The sequence below is a fragment of the Equus przewalskii genome, chromosome 5 (genome assembly GCF_037783145.1).
Source record: "Equus przewalskii isolate Varuska chromosome 5, EquPr2, whole genome shotgun sequence".
Taxonomy (NCBI): domain Eukaryota; kingdom Metazoa; phylum Chordata; class Mammalia; order Perissodactyla; family Equidae; genus Equus; species Equus przewalskii.
The window spans coordinates 75,390,494-75,399,563 of record NC_091835.1 but is presented as its reverse complement, the minus strand read 5'-3'; the positions used below and the strand labels follow the sequence as shown (position 1 = coordinate 75,399,563).

The 9,070-nt window shown below is 45.1% G+C and overlaps 1 pseudogene; it reads right to left on the bottom strand.

Moving 5' to 3' along the window:
• Nucleotides 1-227: 227 nt before the first annotated feature.
• Nucleotides 228-7,202, bottom strand: LOC139083618 (retinol dehydrogenase 7-like; annotated as a pseudogene).
• Between the last annotated feature and the right edge of the window lie 1,868 nt (nucleotides 7,203-9,070).

The window sequence follows — 9,070 nt, the reverse complement described above, 5'->3', positions numbered from 1 at the left end:
CCTGACACCCAGCTTACTCCCCCAAACCTAGGGAGGGAGGGGCAGAACTGAGAGGAGTGGGTGAGGGCAGGAGAGTGAGGTCGGTCAGTGGCAGAGCAGGGGTCAAAAACAAGGCAAGGACGTGGGAAGGCTTTCACAGGAGAGTCAGGAGATTGTCACTGCCAGAGAATCCGGGCAGGGGTACTTAAGTCTCAGTATTAAGAGTTTAGAAGAAAAGGACTAAGTTATTTAACTTATTACTTTATTTGAGAAAATAATTTAATGATTAATTTTCAGAAAGCCAAGGTACAAAAAAAAACTGCTAAAGAAAGAAAAGAATTTATATCTGAAATACAATGTCACCAATCATGTATGATTTTCAAGTTAGGAGCTATGACCTTGCACACATCTTTTACAGCAGTTAAGAGACCCCCATGACCCTTTGAGTTTTAATAATTCTCTCAGCAGAGTCATCCTGCACTGGGATGATCTGGCCAGGATCTGAGTACTACGAGGCAGGAATCTTTGTTTTGGGCATGCGTGAATCTTCAGCACCCTGAACCGTACCTAGAACATGGGAGGTGCTCACCAAGTAGTTTTTGGGACAAGTTATCTGGGAATTTGTGAACTAAAATATGACAGGGCCTCTAAGAACCAGCTGAAGTAGACAGCTGCGTGTTCCCCTGGTTCTTTCTTCTCCCAGGAGGAAACCTGACTTGTTGCCCCCCATCTAAAATCAGCTGTGTAGGCCGAACTCGCAGACTACACAGCATCAGCGGGCCTGACCGCATTTGCAAAAAGACTAAGAATAAAGTCCGCCACAGATGTTGGTAAATAAGACAGAGGGAGAGTGAAGCATACGGCGTCCCAGCCAGCAGAGTAGTGGATACGAGGGTGGACGGCGGTCAGGGCGTGCTCCATGCAGTTGGTGACCAGGCTCAGATCCTTCTGTCCTAGAGATGTGAGTTTATTGTAATACTGGCAATCTGTTATAGAGAAAAACCGTTAGAACTGTAGTAACAAGTTGATATGAAAAGCAGGAGAAAATACGGGTACAAACAGTATTGGAGGAGTGGGAGAGGGCAGGCCAGGAAGAGGATGGCCTTGTGTTCCGGGTCTGATACTGGGTGGTCACAGGGTGAGAGGAGGCAGGGTGCCAGGCTCGGAGCGCAGGCCCTGTAGCTGTGCTGTCCAGTACTGCAGCCGCGAGCCACATGTGGCAATTGAGCACAAGAAATGTGATCAGTCTGATAGAGATGTGCAATAAATGTAAAAATTCACACTGGGTTTCAAAGACAGTATGAAGAAAAACTGTGGAATATCTCAATCACAATTTTTCTCTTTTGAGGAAGATTGGCCCTGAGCTAATATCCATTCTCATCTTCCTCTGTTTTATATGTGGGACACCTGCTACCACATGGCTTGATAAGCAGGGCCGGGGATGCCAGCTGGGCCACCCCAGGCCACTGAAGCAGAGCTCGCAAACTTAACCGCCAGGCCACCTGGGCGGCCCCCAGTCACAATGTTTTATGTTGATTATTTGTTGAAATGATGGTGTTCTGCATAGAGTCTATTCTGGATTAAATTCACTTGTTCGTTGCCTTTTTTATGGCAAATTGAAAAATTAAAATGAGGTATGTGGCTTGCATTTGCGGCTCGCTTTATATTTCTTTCGGTCTACAGTTGCCTGGAACCACATCGCCAAGGTTCACTTCATCACTTCTCCACTGACTAGCTGAGTGATCTTGGGAAATCACTCGCCATTTCAGGCCTCAGTTTCTTTATCTGTAAATGAGGAATAACAGAGGCACTTTCCCTCTCGGGCGGTGAGGATTGGCTGAGTTAATTCTTCCACAGGGCCTGGCACAGAGCTCATGTGTATTGAGCGGGTGTGGGGCTCAAGGGAAAGCCATGGCCTGAGCAAGGCAGGAGGCGCAGCAAGAGAGATTGGAATCCAGCCGGCACATAGCAAGCACTCAAGGTTTTTGAAGTTAATGACTTTGCCAGCCTTGCTCTGTGGGGGTCCAGGAAGAACTTACAGCCTTCGAAGTACTTGTCTCCATAGCTCTTCTTCACCTCTGGGGACGCTTGGCTCCAGAGCCCCTTGAGTAGATCCTGTACATTGTCAGGGCAAATGGATGTTTTAAAGTTCCCGGGTACTATGATAGCAACACGAACGCCAAAGGGACAAAGCTCTCTTCTGAAACACAAGACAAGAGAGAGTGAACCAAGGAAACAGCCTCCATCTGTGACCTGATCAATCCTGTTCCTTCTTAAAGAAATAAGGCTCAAGGCCAAATGTTCAAGGAAGGCATTTAGTTCGAGGAAGAATGTGAATGAGAAGACCCAGGCATCATACCAGGGGAAGATGTCCGAGAGACAGTCCCAGGGTCAATGCCCACAGATAGCTTCTTTCCCAGATCTGGAAAGCTCCAAGGGCCGAGGCGCTAGTGCTGCCTCTTCCTGCCCCTCCCACACCTGTCTCTCCAGGCCCTGCCCTCTGCGACAGCTCTCTGAACACCAGAGCCCCTTCCTGCCCCTGCCCAGGTAGAACTCCTTTCCTCTGTGAAGCCTTCCTTGGCCTCTGCCCTGAGGAAAGGTGAGTCACCCCATCCTCGGTGCCTCCGCACACCTGGTACATACTCCTATTCATTTTAATATATTCATTGCACACCCACTACAGAAGTTTTTCACACACGGAACTGGGTTCAGATTCTGGCTCAGCCTCATGCTTGACCATAGAGAATCACATCTAACTCACGGGGCTTCTGTGAGGGGTAGATAGAGCACTGGGCACAGCGCTTTGCCTTCAGACTAGCCCACCAATAGTCACCCTTTCCTCAGGGGGAACCATCTGTCAGGCTTAGTGACTTGTGGCACTTAATTAATAAGGCAAATAATTCTTTAACAACAGACTATTATCATTCACATATTGAAAATGCATTATGTATAACATTCATTTATATTTATATATATTTTTGAAGAAATATATTAAATATGTTTGCTACACGTAGACATTTTATAGAAATGGCAATAAAGACAGAATAAATCCTAATGTATTTTTCACTTTTCTTGATGGATTGTCTAATATGATTGTAAGATTTGGACATTCCGTTTTCAAAGTCCCTCATTTTGGTCCACACCAGCATAACCGGAACCCAGGCCCATCATTCATGAATACACTCCAGCCACAGGCAAGACTGCCTCAGTGGGCTGGTCCTTACCTCAGGCTGTCAGAAAAAGCTTCTACACCGAACTTGGAAATGCAGTAGCCACCACCAAGCACAGATAGTCTCCCAGCTGGGCTAGAAACATTGACTATTCTTCCCCTGGTCTTTCTGATCAGGGGAAGCAAGCTCAGGGTCACCTCGATGAGGCCGATCAAGTTCACGTTCAATATTTTCAAGAAATCATCTTTGGTCAGCCATTCATTCGGTGCAGCTGGCACACCAATGCCAGCATTGTTCACCAAACCCCACAGACCTAGTAGAAACAAAGAGAAACTAGAAATGGGAAACACACTTAAGAATCATTTCAGTGTTCAAATTACATTCTCTTAAGGGAGATAAACCATAAACCTAATAAACTGTCAAATTACATAGTGTGTCAGAAGGATTTCAATGGCAAAAGAGCAGGTGAGCAGGGTTGGGTGGCAGGTGAGGAGTGTTCATTCACCGTGTTGAGTCAGGTAGTCAGGACAAGCTTTGAAAAGTTGAGAACTGAGCAAAACTTACAGAAGAATGGGACAGTCAAAGGGACATCTGGAGCGGATAGTTCTGGGTGAAAAAACGCTTCAATAAATATCATCAGGTGTTTGTCTGGATGCCTGACCTGTTGGAGGAACAGCAAGAAGCCCAGTGTACCTGGGGCAGATGGCAAGAGTTAGGGAATGGGAGAGACCTGGTCAGGGAAGTAATGGGATGCCAGATCACCCGGTGCAGTCTAGGCCATTTTAAAGAGCTTGACATTTACTTCAGGTGAAATGGGAAACCTCTGCAGGGTCTTGAGTACAGTAATGACATGATCTGTCTTATTTTTGAAATGTACTCTGTGCTCTGTTGAGAACTGACTGAGGGTAGACAAGGGCAGATGCAGGGTAGCTGGTAGGAGATTATTGCAGTGATCCTGGCATGAAATGATGATGGCTACAGCCAGATTGGTAGCAACAGCAGTAGTCAAAAGTCAAACTCTGAACAAATTTTAAAGATACAGTATAATTTTCTGACGTTTTCAATATGGTGAGGGAAAGGAAAAGCGTCATCAAGAATGACTTTGTTGGAATGAAAAACAGAATGGAGTTACCATTTACTAGGATGGGGAAGTTTTAGAGATGGGCAATGATCATGAGTTCAGTTCACTAAGGTTAAACTTGAGATTCTCCCAGACACTCAAGTAGAAATGTGGAGGAGGCAATTGGAAATTTGAATCTGGAGCTCAGGAGAGAAGTATGAGTTGGACATATAAGTATGGACACCATCCATGTCCAAGAATTGAGCCCTGAAGGCACTCTACATTAAGGATCTACATTAAGTGGAAGAACAAGCAAAGGAAACTGAATCAGCATTGAGATGAGAGGAAATAAGTTCTAAGAGATTGGTGTCCTGGAAGCCAAGGGAGGAGGGTGTATCAAGAAGGAGAAAAAGTAGTCAAATGCTGCTAGGTCAGGTAGAGTGAGGACTAAGAATCAACCCTTGGATGTAGACGGTGAAGGTCAATGGACATCTTGATAAAAGCAATTTGGGATGGGTGTGGGTGCATGATTAGAAATGCTTTAATAGAAAATGGGAAGAGAGATGGAGGCAATGAGTACAGATATATCCATAGAGGAATTTTGTGGCAACAAGAAAAAGATTTGGGGGTGGTGATGGTGGTAGTGGTGAGAGGATGGCAAGATAGTAGTGGAGAGAAAAAACCAATGATTTAGGAGAACAGGAAGAGGGATAGAATTGCTGGGAGGTTCTGAATAGGCCAAGGAGGATATGCTCTATTGCACACATGAATGGACTGGATTTATACGGGGAGGAAGGTAGAGCAGGCTGTGCTGGTGCAGACGATGGTAAGTGGGTAGGGGAGCTGGAGAAGTCTGAGGAAATTCTTTTCTAATTGCTTCAGTTTTCCTCAGTCAAGTTGGTATCAGCTCAGAGTGAGGATAGCAGAGAAAAAGCTGGAGGTATGAGGAGAAAGGAAAGGTTTGAAATGGTTGTCTGGAAATTGGGAGAATGAATGGAGTATGACTGTATATACAACAGCATAAAAGCCCACTAGAGGTTTGTGTTCATGAATTTGTCATGAGACCAACTGAACTCATCTGTGAGTTCAGTTTTTTCCACCTATGCTCAACTCCATAAGGGCAGGCATGGGGCAGTGAGAGATGGTATTACCCAGGCTGGTGATTTTTGCCAAGTGAGGACAACTAAGGGTGAGAGAGAGGCAAGAGAATCTCAGGCCTTGGCAGTGGGGTGATCATAGTAACAGATCGTGGGATGTAGGTGGGTAATGAAGGAAGAGAGAAAATCAAGGGGTGAGGGTTGGTGAAAAGGTGGTTGGATCAATGGATTGGAGGTCCTGGTGAGGCCCAGAATCTGGGATCTGGGGAAGAGAGCGAGAGAGCTGGAAGGAGTAGAGGTGGCTGTTGCAAGAATGCGATGCATGCAGCTGAGATGCCTCATGCTTCTAGGAAATTAATGAGATCGGCAGGCCTCAACCCCATTGCCCCTGTCTTTGCTTTGAAAAACCTACAGAGCTCAGTGAACAACAGGACCAAATATTATTTGTTTTAAAATTCCTAAGCTTTGGTGCAATATCCTGAAGCAGTATGGTATCGTGCCTCACATGTTAACTGTTGCACCCTCCCATACCTGATGAATGAAGTACCATGAGTGCGTGATGCCTGGCAGCGTTGACTGTGGCCCCTTTCCTTCCCTTCCCATTTAAAACTGCACTGGAGGGGCTGGCCCTGTGGCCGAGTGGTTAAGTTTGTGCACTCCGCTGGAGGTGGCCCAGTGTTTCGTTGGTTCGAATCCCGGGTGCGGACATGGCACTGCTCATCAAGCCCACGCTGAGGCGGCGTCCCACATGCCACAACTAGAAGGACCCACAACAAAGAATACACAGCTATGTACTGGGGGGCTTTGGGGAGAAAAAGGAAAAATAAAATCTTTAAAAAAAAAAAAACTGCACTGGAATGTGAGGTCAGAGAGTAATCTCAACCACAGAGAGTGAGGTCAGAGGTAATCTCAACTCCCTGCCAACGTTTTACTGGGAGGGAACTCTGCACAAACTTTGTCACTCAGATATGACTTATTAACCAATACCTTGCTGCACTCTCCCCATGACCTTTGACACTTCCTGGTGCTCTCACACACTGTGACTAGAATTGATGATGTAGGGCAACGTGTAGGGTGAACGGGTCCAGGTGACAGGGTCCTGGCAACTCTGGGCAGTGACTCAGAGAAAAGTCTCTGGGAAAATAGATTGTAATTCACAAGTGTAACTTATGATTCATACATTCATCTTCTCATACCCACTCTCATTACCCAAAACACCTGCAAATTAGAGTTGCCACAGCACCATCACCCCTCTCTTCCCCTCATTGCCTTCCTATCTTTCATTCTACCTTCCCTCCAGGTACATACATGCACCTTTTAAACCTATTTCCTCACTTCCTTCTACCTTCCACCCTGAGATATATAGTTCCACACAACCTGATTTTTTCAGGGCAGTGCCAAATATAAATATTTGTTCACTTACTCCATGAATACTAATGTATTTGGCAGTTTTCGTGTTAAGACAGCACCCCAATTTATAGCCCCGACTTGATCCCCGAGACTTTTCACCTGGCATGTTATGTGTTACTTCTACAACACTGAGGACAAAGCAGTCTATCAACGGACACAGACGCCCTGGCCATACCTCTGTCCCCTGCGCCCCACTCACTGTCGGGTGGCTGCAGCAATGCTCTCTGTCTGGCTCACATCCAGGATCACTGTCTCCAGCCTGTCTGACGTCTGGTCCCTCAGCTGCTTGGCCCCCTTCTCCGTCAGACACGCGGCCAGCACCCTCAAGCCTCGCAGGTCCAGCTGCCTGGCCAGCTGATTCCCAAAGCCCGAGTCACAGCCTGTGATGAAGACGTACTTGTCTCGGAGGTTGCTCACCACCTGCCTCTCCCGGTACCAGCGCAGGAGGTAGCACAGGCCCACAAGGGCCGCCAGGTACAGCCACATGGCAGAGATCTGTCCTTCCCTTCAAGAAAGAAGAAAACTCTTCCAGACTCACTCAGATCCAGCTTATGTTTGCCTACTCGTTGATTGTTCTCTGCTTTACCTTAGATCTACTCAATTTAGTTATAGTGACATCTGCAATCATTAACCAGCTTTCACTGTAATTCTGTAGGTTGGTTATTTCAGAGGCCAGAGGCCTTTGAGGAGTGTATTTGAAACATAGGGGAGCAGGATGATTCTAACAGGCTTAGGAATGAATATGGAACTCCCTGTTCTGGTCTTGTATCTTTAAAAGGGAGTGTTTGCCAAAAGTTTAGGTGTATTAGGTAAAAGAAGGAGATAGCCAGTACTGGCAGCTTTAAGCATTTGGAAATAGATGCATCTTAATTCTTCAAAACTGAATTCATCAAAATTAAAAGTGTTACTATTCAAGATTTCCAGGCTACGAATTGGTTTTCTCTCTTTTTTATCAAAAAATACATTTAAGCAACTTTCTGGAATAAAAAGCATAATTTGCAGTTCATTTAATCTTAATTTTTATCTGAAATTTAATGTTGAATTCAATAAATATTAATTTATGTTAACATCCCCATTACATAAAGGCAGTGGAATCCTAAGGTAAATAAGCTAAATATACATCTTTAGAATCAAGAGGGGAACCTAGAGAAATATACAAAAACTATTACAAAGAGAGAGTAGTAGTAATTTCTCAGGTGTTGGGATGCTAGCATGTGAACAGGCAGACCATTGAAGATTTTTAGGGCAGTGAAACTACTCTGTATGATGCTACAATGACAGATACATGGCATTATACATTTGCCAAACCCGTGGAATGTACAACACCAAGAGTGAACGCTAATGTAAACTACGGATTTTCAGTGGTAATGATGTGTCAGCATAGGTTCATCAGTTGCAACAAATGTCCCACTCTGGTGCTGGATGTTGATAGTGGGAGAGGTTGTGTGTTTGTGTCTGGGGAGCCATAGAGGAACTCTATTTTCTGCTTAATTTTGCTGTGAACCTACAACTTCTCTAAATATAACGTCATAAGAGAGAGTGAGAGAAAGGTAAGAGCCATGAGATGTACCAAGAGCAAAGAGAAGCCAACGTCACATTCTAACCGGGAAAATGAAGGCTATGAATAACTTCCATAGGCCTAAGACTCTCCTAGGGTAACTTTAATTCAGACTCTCTCGTTTGGAATTCAGATTCATGTACCCCACTGTGTTCTTGACATCATCACTACCCAGTATCACAGGTTCATAAAAAATTTTAACCTTCTATGGGATATGAAATACAACACTCAAATAGAAAATAATATATCAAGTTTAACAACTTCAAAGAGAACCATTATTCATTCTCCTACCCCAAATTAGTTTCTTCCTAAGTCTTTCTTATTTTAATAAATAGCACCTCTCCACCCAATTATGCAAACCAGAAAACTTGGAGTCATTCCTAACCCCTCTTGCTCCCTCTCAGGCCCTATATGTAATCCATATGTTGATTAGTTGTGTCCTATTGATTCTGTTTCTAAAATAAACCTGGAATCCAGCAACTTCTTTCCATCTCCAGTCATCTCTCTGTCTAGAGTCTCTCTCACTTCTCGGCTGACCCTTGCCATTGTCTGTCAAGTGCTCTCTGAATCCCATGTGACTTCCTCCAGTCCTTTCCCAGAGTTAGAGTGGCCTCACAAAGCTATGACTCAGGTCATGATGCCCCTTGTGTGGCTTCCCTGTGTCCTTAACATGAACCCTCCAATCTCACATGACTGAAGGGCCTATAGGACAAGTCTCTGCCTAGCTTTCCAGGCTCAACTCACACCCCTCTCCCCATTGCTCACCACTTCCAGAGTATGGAACATGCCAAGCTCT